This window comes from Taeniopygia guttata, chromosome 8, assembly GCF_048771995.1.
Source record: "Taeniopygia guttata chromosome 8, bTaeGut7.mat, whole genome shotgun sequence".
NCBI classification, from domain to species: Eukaryota; Metazoa; Chordata; class Aves; order Passeriformes; family Estrildidae; genus Taeniopygia; species Taeniopygia guttata.
The window spans coordinates 3,435,283-3,449,794 of record NC_133033.1 but is presented as its reverse complement, the minus strand read 5'-3'; the positions used below and the strand labels follow the sequence as shown (position 1 = coordinate 3,449,794).

Below are 14,512 nucleotides of genomic sequence, written 5' to 3'. Positions count from 1 at the left end.
TGGATATGATTTTATCCACAATTGTTTGATTAATTATTAACATATTTTTTAATGAAATGGTAATGTTTTGTGGGGGTAGGAGGGATAATTTTCTGGGCTGTTCTATTCTGAAGTGAACCCATCTGACATAGATATAATCAAGATTTTACAACTACTCCAATGGGTCAGTGCAGGAGGGAATAATTTACACTCCTCTGGAAGTGGGACTGCTGCACATGTACCATCATCAGGGATACTCAATAGAACCTCAAAAAAATGCTATTAAGCTTTTTACATTAATTATGCTTAAATCCATCTCTCTAGTGATGCTGGGGCTAATTTTTAATTGATACCCTTAAATCAATTCCTTCATGGACAGGCAGTGGTTGATGATGAACTCTTGGGGAAGGGAAGCCAATATTGTCCTGTCAGCAGTCAGGTACATTATAACCCTCGCTATACATCTCCTCCTGATGTGTTTTGATGGTGCTCATTTCTCCTGGCATGCTTTTAGCTCCCAGGGATTCAGATGTGTCAGCTACTACAGCTGTAGGAAAACATGGATGATGGATTTATAACCCAGACTTCAACTTAGTGACCTGAAAAATGGCTGTGGATTTGCTTTTGCAGCAAAATTGGTTTTGCCCATACAAACCCCTTGCTTGCTAAGTTCCCTTATCTGTATTTTAATGAAACATTTTATCCTGGTTATAATTCATGACTCTTGTCAGAGTAAGTTTTCTCAATGAGGCATAGTTGGGGTAGCTACTGAATTTATGGGAAGGAATCAACTTAATCTCTTTAAAAGCAAAGTTGTCTTCTGGAGTGTCAATTGAACTCTACAGAATAATAGATCTGAAATATCTCCCTGTCTATGGGAGGGAGGGGTTTCTGGCAGAGAGATGCTGGAGCTCTGTCAGGGCAATGGTTGGCCAAAGTTGCACTCCTGAGCCAGCCATTCCAGCAAAAACCCTGATGGATTATTAAATAATGAATTAAATGTATCTAATATTTATTTTCCACCTACGCTCTCCCATTGGAGGGGAAGCTCCTGGGGACAGTGTCAGCTCTGGGCTGTTCATGCTGGATTTGTTGGAAACTTTACTGAATCTCCTGAGAGAAAAAAGGATCTGCCCAACAGCAATCCCACTGGATGAAGTGAGGAGATGTTGGGTCACTTCCAGATTTTCAGATTATGGATTTTCCTGTGTCCTTGGATTAGCTATTCAACCCGTTCTTTCTCAATTTCCCATCTGCAAAATGAGACTGACGGTATTTCTCTCACTGACAAGGAACAGGCCTCTGCTTAGGTACTATCCCGAATGTAGGATAGATCTGGGATATGTTCTTGGACTTGTTGTTTTGTCTCAAGTAAAGAGGGTTTCCCACATGCAAGTGAAACAGGATCTCTCTCCTACAGCTGTATTTTTGAGGGCTAACTCGATTAGGGAGGACAAGAAAAAGGAGCAGCATTTTAAAATTATTTCTGTGCTGCAAATCAGTTTAAATGTTTTGAAGTTGCATAAGATCATCCCCTGTGGATGTCAGACAGAAGGAGCCAGATTATTTGGCTTTGAAGTACATCAGAAAGTGGCTTCTTCCCCTCCCTTCCCCAGCAATTCCTCTAATATTTCTTCCATCCCACAGGGAGAATTTAGCTCCTAGAACAGGCTTCCCCCGGAGCACCTCGGAGCGCATCCCTAACAGAGTCACAGGGATGTTGTAGCGTGTAATTCATAACCAGAAACACTTCCCTTGTGGACAGGTTCCTTGACACACCCTGGGCTGAGGGCAGACAGCTGTGGTTTTCCTTCGGTTTCGGGAAACTGGGATAACCTCCCTCCTGCAAGTCAGTCCCTAATGGAGATGTTTGGCTCCTGGCACCCGCTGCTGCAGTGGTGAGTGCAGAGCAGGAGTTGTGAGCAGTGAACAGGCAGAAATCAGGCAGAAGAAGAGCAGGATGCCCCAGTGTGGTGCTCTCCTTGAACCTTTAGCATTTAATCTGAAAATTCACTCTGTCCTTGGCCTCTGGATTGAAGCACCACTTACCAGGGTGGGTTTAGTGGGATCAACCTCTCTGGAAGCAGAGTGGGAGCACAGGCCCTCTGGCCATGGTCAGTCAGTTGATGGGTTTGGTCAGTACCACTGGATGGTCTGGATGTCCACCCAGCTCTGGTGGGCCAGGACAGTGAATAAAGGAGCTCTTCTCTCCTGGAGGAGACTGAAAGCATTTGCATCCTCACAAGGGATGAATGGGCCAGGCGAGCAGAGCTGCTTCAAGGTGCTTTGTAAGTGGTGCACAGCCCTGTTCCTTGGCCTGAGGAGACAGCAGAGCCCAGAAAAGGCTGCTGCTGTTTGTGGGGAGAAGGAAATTGAACCCAATTCCTTCCCCATCTCCTGAGCCTCTCCAGCCTCCTCGCAGGGGCCCCAGCCACTGCTCTGCTCTGTGAGAGCTGCGCCGGGAGTTCTACCTCTTGTTTACAGCTCCCTGCTCAGACCTGGTGTCTGCTTTCTCCTCTCAGCTAATTTGCAGACAGAGGCCTCAAGGCCTTTGGGTTGGTGCCACCAGACTCCTGCGAGCTCCAGCGGTCGTGTTCTTTCCCAGACAATGACTTCAGTAGCCTCCGGGCACCCCAGAACCTCCTAACAAACATCTCTCCTAACTGCCTTATTAACTGATTGCTCTAGTAAGATAATAATTAACACCCTTACTTGTGCCTTGGCTCAGCCAAAAATATTCTCAAGTGGACTTAGAAATGCATAAAATGAATAAATGATTTATGTTTACTATTTTTAATGGAGCTACTTATTAGCAACACTCTCATACAGAGCACCATAAAAACACTCCTGGTTTCGTTACAGATTTAGAAGGTGGTAATGAAAAGCTGTAGGGAATAAAATGGGGAAACACTCCCTGAGCCAAATTCTGCTCTCAGTTGTATTTAAAGGTCTTGCTGAGTTAAATTCTAGAGAGGATTTTGGCCAGAAAACCATTAAAATAGAGAGAAATCTCTGTCATCTGTTCATTGCAGCTCAGCCATTCAGAACATGCCCCAGCCAGGAGAAGGGTGCCTGCCCTGTCAGTATAGACCCAAAATCCCAAGGGCAGGATGTGTCTCTGTGGAGCAGATGAGCCAGGCTGTGTTTACACATGCACTCCATGTCCCTGACTCTACCAGGCACGAGGCAGAATTTCACCTGCAGGAGTTGTGCTGCCTTCAGGACAACTCTGACCTTGGTGGGAAGGTTGGTGGGAAGGTTGATGCTGCAAAATTTCACTAATTTATGTTGTTGCTTACTAAACACACTAATTAGGATGGTGTGGTGGACTTCAGAGAGAGCCCTGACGCGGTTTTTGGGACATGAATGCTGTGCCTTGTGCTGTTGCTGGGTGACAAGAAGTGCCACCCTTCATCCATGTCCTCCACATGGCAGTGAAGGTGCTGCCCTTTAAGGTCTGGGTGCATTTAGGAGCCTTGACAGGTGGGGATGGAACAGGTGAACTCTTCACAGTGGTGAGTTAGTGGTGGGTTTGCTCTGCCTTCATTCCCCACCCACAAACACTGTTTGCTGTTCTGCTGCTGAAATGAAGCCATGGCTTCCATCCCAAGCTGCCAGGACAGGACACACAACACTCACAGTCCCCACATTTGTTTGACCAACCACCTCAATCACATTGTTTTATTCCAGCTCAAAGAGGACTCCCAAGCCCTGCTTCCCACTTGTTTCCAAACTCTGTGAATTTCTGTTCAGTGAAGATAGTGGTGCAGCTGGTCCATACTGAGATCCATATTTAATATTTAGGATATTTCCTTTTGCATCCACCCTATCCTAAAAACACTCATAGAACAGTTTTGCAAATACATTTAAATATCTGCAGATATTTTCCTGCTCCCTTTGTTCACATCTGCTGTGATAATTAATTATGTTCATCAGCTGAGGTTCTCCACAGAATTGGCAGTGCCTGATTTTTGTCTGGACAGGACAGGGTTTCAGTGCTTCCTGAGAAATCAGAGCACTTTAAGGTGTTGAAAGTGCCAGATCGTTAATCTCTGAGATCCTAGGGAATTTTCCAAACTTCCATTTTCCCACTAATGTGTAAATTAACATCCTGTGGATATTATCAGCATTTCTGGGGCACTGTTATCAGTCAGTCCCACACCAGCTAAAGGCTACAGACCTGCACTTGTCATGAAGAAATACTGGATTTTAAGATAGCTCCCATACTGACCCTGCTGATGTTTCTTAAAATGATGTATTGCTCTGTTTTTTTTAATTTTCAGAAATAAAAATGAGTTTGCTTCAGGGCAGAGACAGTCTAAAAGCCTGTGCTAATAAATCTCTGCAAGTTTAGTAGTGTTTAATACATATTCTGCTTCAAGTGCTTTTTAAATGCATTATCACCTTTAAGTAAATACAGTGGAAGGCTGCCAAGTGGCTGGATGCTGCTCTCTGTAAATTTATGCATTGATATCATTAATGCAATGAAATGTTTGAACCTTCATTGAATTTTGCCAACTGATTTGCAGTTTGAATGGTAGTAATTTTATGCATTTATCAATTACCATTTAAGTAGCTGCTCTAATATTTCTGTTTAGGCAGGCAAAGCACATTCACTAAAATACTTCTCATTTGAATTAGATTTGGGATGAATGAAAACAGAGGATGTATCCAAGGTAAAAAGAGTTCAGAGCTGCTTGCTCTTGATAGGAAACAACACGGACAGGGAGAGGGATCAGCAGTTCCAGCTCTCCCACCTTCAACAGATGTCAATATTCAGCAGCAGATTATTTTCCCAATATTTTAAAATCATGCCCTACCTGTTCAGGAGCTTATCCAGAGTTAGACATTATAGAAGAGTAATTTTAAAAGAGCAATGTACTGTCTTTTAAAATTTATATTCATTTGCTAAAACTTTTTAACAAGATATTAATATACATATTAAAAATAGTCTTTAATTTCTGAGCTGATCCACATTAGGGGATGATAATTCCTCTTGAATTCTTGCTATAAGGAAAAAAAATTAGATAGAATGATTCTGTATCTTCCTCTGCCTGTTTTACTCAAGTTTCAAGTTTAGAAACAAGTAAACAATGGACCAAGTGCCTAATTTGAAGATACAAGGAAACATTTCTCAGCTCTAACTTGGGTTTAGTTTTCCAGAGTGACTAATAAGAAGGTGGTGATTGCTTCATTAGCATGCACTGAACTGAGTGCACAATGTAATTATATATTTTAGTTGTAATTAGGACATTTAATTGATTTGTTTTAACTAAATTAACCCACATTAGGAAAAAAAAAACAAAAAAAACAAAGATTTGTGGCAGATTTTGAAATGTTTTCCACACAGCCAGCTGGGTTCAGCTGAGCAGAAAATATGTGTTTTATTTCTGGATAATGTTAGGAAGATCAAAAATCTTGTTATTGAGAAACTCTTATGAAATAATATTGCATTTCTTCAGCCCTTTCCTTTATAGGCCAAAAATTTACCAGCTGAAATCCATAGCATTCTTATGGATACCTTTGGGGAGAGAAGAAGTGACCAATGACTCCAACAGGACATGCTTCCATTCATTGCTGTGAGAAAGAGGGTTAAAATGCAGATTTCCTTTCATTGCACTGGTCAGTCGGTAACTCTGCTGCCCAGCTAGACAAATACAGACATTATTTAGAAACATCTTCTTCCTCCTTTTTGGTCACCTACTTCCCTCTGATTGTTTTCCTGGGTTTGCAGCCTGGCTCCACACTTCTTGATTGTGGGTTCTTCCAGCAAGATGCCTTTTCACTTCCAGTTTCTGGCCTGAACTGCTGAAACAGCAGGAGAGAGCCTCAACACGCAGCACAGCTGATCTCCTGGAAATAGAACAAAGCCTCTCCCATCATTTTGTCCTGGAGAAGAGGAGTAATATTTAAAGTAGGGCTTAAAAAGTCTGTAAGTTGAAATCCAGCTGCATCCAGCCAGATGTTTTATTCACATGGACAATTTAATCCACAAGACCCACAAGGGCACCCAAACCTACCCCTGACCCTCAGGCTGAGGGGGTTGGACACCCCAGCTTGGAAAGCGTTTGTGTGTGTAACTCATTTATCTTTTCATTTCTGTTTCTATTGCTCGTATCCTATTTTGAATTTTCCTCATTTCAGCACAGCCATGTTGCAAAAATAAATAACAGCCTCCAAATCCATCCCACGGGACTTGTCCCAAGAAAAAATGCTGCAAAATGAATGTGGAGACAAGACATGTCCCGGAGGCAGCCGTGGTTTGTGCTCGTGCATATCTGCAGAAGTTGGCTGAGGAGCAGTTTAGAAACCTTTGGGGTGAGAATGAGGTGGGGCAGCTGAAAGTGTTGTGGTTCCCACATTTATTCTGCTCTTGCATTTACAGGAATACGTGGAATTGAGCGTGTAGCTGAACACACAGGGAACAGGAGAAAGGAAAACTAAGGAAAGGCCGAGGTAAAAGCCATTCTAGCTTTTAGGAACAGCTCAAACCCACTGTTTACAAACAGCAGCAACATCAATATACAGCACAAATTACTCATAGTGAGAAAAAACAAACAAACAAAAAAAAAAAAGCAAGCAAAATCCCCAGGTTGCAACTGACACTAAAAATATGCAAATTCAGACTGAAAGTCCCATCAGGGCAAACAGCTCCCCTCTGTTCCTGAGGCGTGAGGGACTCTGTACTAAAGGGGGGAACACAATTTGTCTCCAAAATGTTTTTCTTTGAAAATATGGTTTCATTTGAACATAACATTTCTTCAGGAACTTGTCAGAAACAATTTAATTTCATTGAGAGCTCTCGAGGCAAAGAGATCCTTTGATAATGTCAATCACTTCATGTCAATATTTTCAGAACGTGCCCTGCATATTTTTATTTCAAGTGATTGTTCCTATTTGCATATTTTTCAGTTCCTTCCAGAAATGTTTAGAATTAAGGTTGGAAAATAAGGATGAGATTCATTCATTTGATCCAATGAAAATAATTTAGTTGACACATAAGTCCTTTCTATTTTTAATGACTTTATGTGGGAATAGCAGAATTTATTGCAACCCTGATAACAGATTCAAAACCTATGGAAAAATATTTGCTTTAACAGCAATATATATTACCAGGAAGTCTTGAAATTAATGGTTTGTTCTAAAAACCATTTTATGTTAAGTATGTTTGCATTCAGAGTGTTGGCTGGATCATTATGGCTCTGCTTTAGGAATGAAAACAAGTTTTGAAATAACAGTTTTAATGAAATAATAATTAAGAGGTTTTATTCCCAAGCTGTGGGAGAAAGCAGAATTCCCAAACACCCTTTAAAGTGTGAGATGTTCTGAACTCTGCAGCCAAAGCTGTGGGGAACGTGGGGAAAACTCCTCCATGTGCTGTTGATTTGCACAAGGCTTGGTTGGGCTCTGCTGAGAGCAGCCAGCCTGACATTTAGGATTTGGCACAGCCCGTGGGGAGCAGGGTGTGCCCAGCCTGGGCAGGGCTGCAGCTGCATCAGGGAGATGCTGCACATCCACAGCAGCATCAGACTGGGATGTGGGTCCTGCCCCAGCCTCAAATAAAATCCTATTTTTCAGGCTCTCAGAATGCTTGTTACTATAGTACAATAACAGAATGTACAGAAGCTCAGCATCTTCCAAAATATGACCTTCATGCGATGTCATATTTCCATTTCCAACAGTAAAATGAGGAGATGGAAGCATTTTCTTGTTCCTTGTCCTCTCCCATCAGGTTAGATTATTGTCTATCTTATGTTAGCTGTCAGGAATCCAATCTCCATCTATGTCTGCAACTCTATTATATTATTTTTAGTATTTATCTATTATGCTTCTTTAGAAAAATATAGCAGAACAGGGAAGAATTACATATTTGGATCATTAAATGTTCATAACAAGGCTATTTCATGATCCTTTCTATCACTTAGTAGCTAAAATTCATAGTCTGTAAAATGTTTTCTATATCTTACATCTTTAAATAAAAGTATTTCCTTTTAGAAAGATTTTTTTAAAACCTTGTTACATTAGTTGTTTGTTTCTTTGCACTCTAGGAAATCCAAACTTTGCATTTTGGTGCCATATTGCAAAAAGAAGGGAAAAAAAAGTCTAAAACCAAAAAGTGAAAGCACATCAGCCCATTTTGCCTTTTATTTGGGGTAGAAAGGCAAGCTTTAAAAGCACCCACAGTAATCAGAGCTCAACTTTTCACTTTTAATGAGTATAGATTCCACAGCCAAAGAATAAAATTAGAGAATAGTCCCATGTGCCCTTTTAGAAGTTTGAAGTTTACAGTCTTTTTCTCTTTTTATTGTAGGAAACCAAGAATCTGTTTATTATCTGTTTATTATAAAGCAAAAACACTTTCAAATGAAATGTCTTTGAATTAGAAAATACTAAACATCAAGTTAAATTGGGAGAATTTGAGTGCACTGTTGAACTCCTGCCTTCTGTTAGCAGAACACAGGAGTTTCTGAAATCCGAAGGGAAATTGCTATAGGAGTAACTGTATTAGTAGTAAATTAGTCATTCCGTAGGACTTATTATATTCCTGAATATTGCACTCCAGTATTCAGAGGACCACAGAATGATTAGGTTGGAAGGGACCTTAAAGATCATCTCATTGCCCTTTTTCCAGGAATATTTTATTTGCTTCAAGCCCTTGGGTTTGGTGTTTCAGAAGGGAAAGGTACTTGTCCACAAGCAAATTGGTTGTGGTAACTCAGTTTTTCAGGTTTTTGGATAAAGGCTTAATTAATTTTTCAGATAATCCCTTCAGTGATCAGTTCAAAATCTTCCAACACTTTGCACAAGGGTTACTGGAAAATGCTTAACATCATCTGAGTTCTGCCCATTTCCAGGGAATCGTTGAGTCTCACTGGTACTGCAGTGAAATTATAATGTCTGCTTTCGAGCCCTTCCTGAAAGTGTCACATTAATCATATCAAGCTATCATATCAAATACTTCAAACTGAGAAAAAAGTGTCTTTCTGGAGAATAGTGAGACTCTACAGAAAGGCACAAATCTTTGCATTTGAAAGAAATGTGTTAATAACTCACACTCTTCCAAGAAATCTAACATTTTTGTGCCTGCTGGGTTTTGTTGTTTAATCAGTGGACTGGTCTGTATGGGTTAAGCTTCCCAGATAAATTATGAGCTGTAATTAATCTAAGAAATGCCAGCCAAAGCCCTCAGTTTGTGTTGAGGGATACCTGGGCTCTGCAGCAGAGGAAGAATACACTTTATGTGGGGCTGGCTCATGGAGTATTTTACATTTAGCACAAACAGCCTTCTGGCTGCTTTGTTGTAGAGATTCCTAATCTCCTTTAATTCAATTTCCTTTCCTCCTGTGGGCAGCTCTAGCACCTTTTGCAGCAGCAGAAGGGCTGTGAATCCTGCACTCACACTCAGCTCCTCCTTTCCCTGGCTGGAGGGGAGGCTCAGATCTGGGAGCAGGCACAAGGGCTGCTGTGACCCAGGCTCAAGAGTTAATCTGATGAAAACTTGAGCGCGGCCTCGGCTGAGCTCTGCACTCACTGTGGTGTCAGGCCAGGGCAGGGCCAAGCCAGCGAGAGTATTCTGGCATCAGCTGCTGGAGTTACAAGAACCTTATGTATTATTTTATGTATTTTCTTTTCATGTGTCTATAATCAATTCCAGTGGCGAGGCCTGTGTTTTGGTTCGTGCAGCCAAGGCAGGCAATGGACTTGGCTCCACTTTCAAACCTCTTGGCTTGCTAAATGTCAGAGCCTGAGCTGGGCTCCTCTTTGTACTCCCATCTCACACAACTGGCCTGAGTTATGTGTGTTCCCTGAGAGCACAAGCACGGCCCAGAATACAAATCAAACCTACTTGGGTGCCAAACACAGAGGTCAGCGAAGCAAATATTTGTGTCTCCCCAAACTACCTTTCCTGCCTCCTGGCACAGCCAGGCGAGGCCCTGGCTGCACAGCCCTCCTCAGTCCCACGTGCCAAGAGCTGAAAATGAAATAGAGTAATAATACAAAGAGTGTAAATGCATCAGCAGTCTCTGATCAGGTTCCCCAGTGGCTTACTGGATTCTTGCACCTAAGGGAAAACAAATTCTCTGGAAGAGGGATGCACTGGAGGTTTTGGGTTTGCTGCTTTTTGGTGATGGTTTCTTCAGAGTGTTCATTAGCTTAAATGAAGTGGCGGACAATAAAGACTGCTGCATACAAAAGTGATCAGTCCACCATGAGACATTTAAATCCCCAGTACTACGTAGGAAACACTAAGGCAGCACACAAAATAATATTAAATATATTATCTTTAGAATAGTCTTACAGGCTTTGCCTGAAGAGACCGACAGATGCAATTTTGCAAGAGTTTTATTGGAGTGTGGTCAGAGATGCTGTTCCAGTTGCAGCTGAACTGAGTCAAGAAACTATCAATCTCAAGATGAGCTAGCTAAAAAAAAAAAAAAAAAAAAAAAGAAAGAAAAAAAAAGCCCAAACAAATAACCTACTAAAAAGTACTTAAGCTAAGCTGGATCCCTCTGACAGAGCCAGATTTGGGAGTGTCCGCAGATGTGGTTATGAGGCTCATGGAAAAGGGTGGTAACCCCTAATGGGGGGCAGTGGATACACAGCTGTGGGCAGGCTGGAGGTGAAAATGTCTTAACCTGGCTCAGCTGCTGCTGGAACAGCCTGGGCTGTGCCCTTATTTACACAACACTGGGATATCTTAGGAGAGGAATTCTTAGATGGAAGAGCGAGCTGCTGTCCAAGTTCGCAGTGGGATGTGCTGCATCCCAAAATCTATGCATAAATATACATCCCCCAAACGTGTGTCTGAAGTGAACATTCAGTCCTTCAGAGCCCCAGCACATAAAACTGGCTCCAATCCCTCCCATAGCCATGGTGGTTGGAGCACGGGATGTTCCAAACAGCACATTCTGCTGCAGGAGCCTCAGCTGTAGATCTTGAGCAGAGAGAGGCTTCTATTAAATGCATCTGTACTTGTGTGTGGATTTGGTCTGTATCAGATTCTCCTTAGGTTACTTAAACTGCTTCCAGATTAAGCTCTCCTATGCCCCCACTGCGTCATTAACCCTCTCCTGCCCTGCCACCCATCCAGCAGGATGAGTCTGAAGGGAGCACCGAGCCCAGCCTTTGCCCCGTGGGAAGAAGGATTAATTGTTATGTTTTGTATGAAGCACCCAGGCTGCAGATGGGGCTCCAGCAGCCTCTCTGAGCACGGGAGGGACGAAGGGCTGTGCTCTGCTGAAAGGTCACGGTGAGCTCACGCCAGAGAACGGCTTTTGGGCAGGACCCTCACTGGGTGGAGGGAGCTGCCTGAGTGTTCCAGGCTGGCCTGGCGGGAGGGGAAAGCCTGACCACACCAAAGGGATGAGGGGTGTGGGGGGAAATTGGATATGAGGGCTCCAAGCGTTGGGTTGGTTTAGATTTGATGAAAAGAGATGGAAAGATGTGGTTTACCACATGTAATACCTTTGTTTCCATTTTTGCCCCAAGAGCAGCTAAGAAGCTGTGACGGGATAATGACGACACCAACTGTGCTTTGTCCTTTAGGGGCTTTTTGTCCCACGTGCTCTCAGACTCTGCTGCACTGCAGGATCAGGAGTCTGTGGTTGTGTGGATCACAGAGACCCTGCAGCAATTAGCCCTGGCCCACTCCTGAGAGTCATAAACAGGAGGAGGACTGCCTGCCAGGCCCTGGTTTGCCACATGGAGCTCCATGCTTGGCTGAATTCTGCTGTGTCCAGGAGAAGGTGGGGAAGGGAAAATCCAGCGTCACACTGCCCAGATGTCCTTCAGGCATCTCCCTTTGGCTGCTGAGCTGCATTCAGCACCCGTCAGGAAGGGAGCTGGGCAGCACTGGGACAGTACTTTCAGGTGCAGCCATTGGCATCGTGTCCAGAGCTCAGCAGGTCTCTCAAATTCACAACATTTGGCATCTGTGCAGTGTTATATACCTACATCCCCTCCATGGTGGAGTGGAGTGGTCCTCTGGTATCGTCCTCCTGTTTAGGAAAGGGCAGTATGTCTGTGAGACAAAAATTTGGGAGTCTCCAAGTTTATTTTTTACCGGTATGAACCTCCATGGCATCAGTTATTTTTCAGAGGGAATGTTTAACACTGCTGGAATGGGTTGCAGGAAAAGAGTGAAAATCAGATTTCAATTTTTATATTCACTTAAAGTTTTCAAGATTAAGCTTGTAAATTTAGGGTTGGTCTGGTATTGCTGAAGAACGTGGGTGCCCTGTGGAAGACTTCACTCTTCCCACCTGGAAATCCTGCCCTCGTAGCCCCAGCAGTCTGGGATTTTGTGCTCATCCAGCACAAAGTGCAGGTGCGAGACCTGCCTTTTCTGGCTGGTATTTTTTAATAAATAATCCCAGATAGTTTTGGTGATTCTTAGAAAAACTTGTGTCATTCAAACCTGCTGCTCTACAGGACTCCCTGGCACTGCTGGGGGCTGTGGGACCTGCTGGACCCCGTGTCCTGCTGAGAGAGGAGGATCCCCTGGTATATACAATTTTATAGGATCAGATAGTCACCAGAGTGGCTTGAGAAGGGCCATATCCTCAGGCTGTTGGGAAAACCAAACTATCAGGATAAAGCAGAGGCAGTTTCTTTTCTCTGCAGGGTGTCAAATGTATGTAGTTCTTGGCAGAGGCTTTCCCAGTGACCTTAGCCTAGTGATATAAATTTTAATTGCAACTTTAAATGACGCTGGGACCAGATGGGCAAAGACTAAAGGAACACTGTTAGCTCTGCCCACCCCCTCTCTGTCAGAGCTTTGCTTGGAGAGTATGGAGAAAGGCTCTGGGAGAGGCTTTAGGTCAGGAGCACTTGCTTTAGGGGTAGCAGCAGAGCAGGAATACGTCATTCCCATCACTTTGTTTGTATGTGGTTGTGAAAGTGGCCTCAAGTTGCATCATGGGAGGTTTAGATTGGATATTAGGAAAAGTTTCTTCACTTTTAGTGTGGTCAGGCTACCCAGGGCCGTGGTGGAATCAGCATCCCTGGAAATGTTCAGAAAACATGGGGATGTGGCACTTGGGGACATGGTTTAGTGGTGCTGGGTTAATGGTTGGACGTGATGATCTTAGAGAGCTTTCCCAACCTCAGTGACTCCGTGATCCTGTGGCCAGCTCCAGTGCTGGGGCTGAGGGATGTGTTTGCTGCTGCCCCAAAGGACAAACTGGGCTGTTCTGCCATGCCACAATACCATTTTCCAGAGACACAGGAGAAGCCCTCTCCGTGCTGGTTAGCTGCTTTCTGAGAGTAGCTGCTTCCAAGGAAAATGAAAGATTAGGAGCTCTGGGAGAAGTTGTCGAGCATCTAATGGGGTGGTGAGCAATTAATCCACAGCACGGCTCTCCCTTTGTTAGCATTTGTGAGGCAGGATGGTTTCCTATCCAATGGCATGCTTTGAAGGAATGGGTCGTTTTTATTTCATACCTAAAATTTAATGGTGGTTGTAGCTAATTTCACACAGCAAATTAGACAAAATACTTGAGCTACTTCCACCGTCTGAACTCAACAACAAATGAAAACAGCTTTTGGGAGGGTAACTTGAGAGGGTTAAATGTGTCTCACCGGTGCACTCAGTTTGACAGGCTGATGCACTTTGTCTAGATGATAGATATGAAAAACTAATATCTCAGTTTTCAGAGGGGGTTCTGAAACCTGAAATCAAAACCAGATGTGCAGCAAAAAAGAGCAGCGTATATTACAAAGTGTTGTGAAATAGCCCAAGGGAGGCAAGTAAGCAAAAACAGCCCTGTTCCTTAGCAACCTGCAAAACAAAACAAGTAACAGCTTGGTTGGCATCTGACGGGGCAGGTTTTGGTCTTTGCAGTGGAAAAGAAGACTGGAGAAAATGTGGAATAATTCTGGAATTTTTAGTGACCCGGAAACACCTCTGTTTTCACCAGAGTGGGTACCTGATTTCTCTCCTTCCCTGGACCTCCTGCCTGTAAATGCAGAGCAGTTGAGAAACGTGGGTGTGCTCTTCTTGTCTTCCCTGTCCTGCTGTGGATCACGGGTTTCCCTTTCCTCCCTGCTTTCCCTCTTTCTAGAGTCAAACATACCCATGGAAAGCGGGTGCAAAATGGAAGCATCAGCTACCAAATCAGAATTTTGAAGGTTTTGCACAGCTCTAAGTCATGGAATCCCTGAATGGTTTCAGTTGGGAAGGGGCCTTAAAACTCATCCAGTTCCAACCCCATGCCATGGTCAGGGACACCTTCCACTAGACCAGTTTGCCCAAATGTGGAGGAATATGCGATTTGTGTGTAGGAGTGGAAAGAAGTGTTCAGTAAGTAAAAAGTTAAATACATAATTAACCATTTCTAAAAGCATATTTAAATCAGTTTCTGGAAATGGTGCTCCTTTGTTACTTTGTGAGTTCATTGAGTTTCTTAATTAAACTAGTGCATTCTCTCAGCCCCACAAATGAAAAGTTCAGAGCTCAGATCCCAAAATGTTCTTAGCTACAGTTTAAAATTCAGTCCTGAAAGTGAGAGAAGCCTTTGCTCACTTGAATGGC

At 43.3% G+C, this 14,512-nt stretch overlaps 1 long non-coding RNA gene across 2 annotated transcripts in view; it reads left to right on the top strand.

Moving 5' to 3' along the window:
• LOC115496129 (uncharacterized) overlaps window positions 1-14,512 on the top strand; it is a 150,354-nt gene that overhangs the window by 103,325 nt on the left and 32,517 nt on the right. The gene's annotated exons all lie outside the window — the stretch shown is intronic.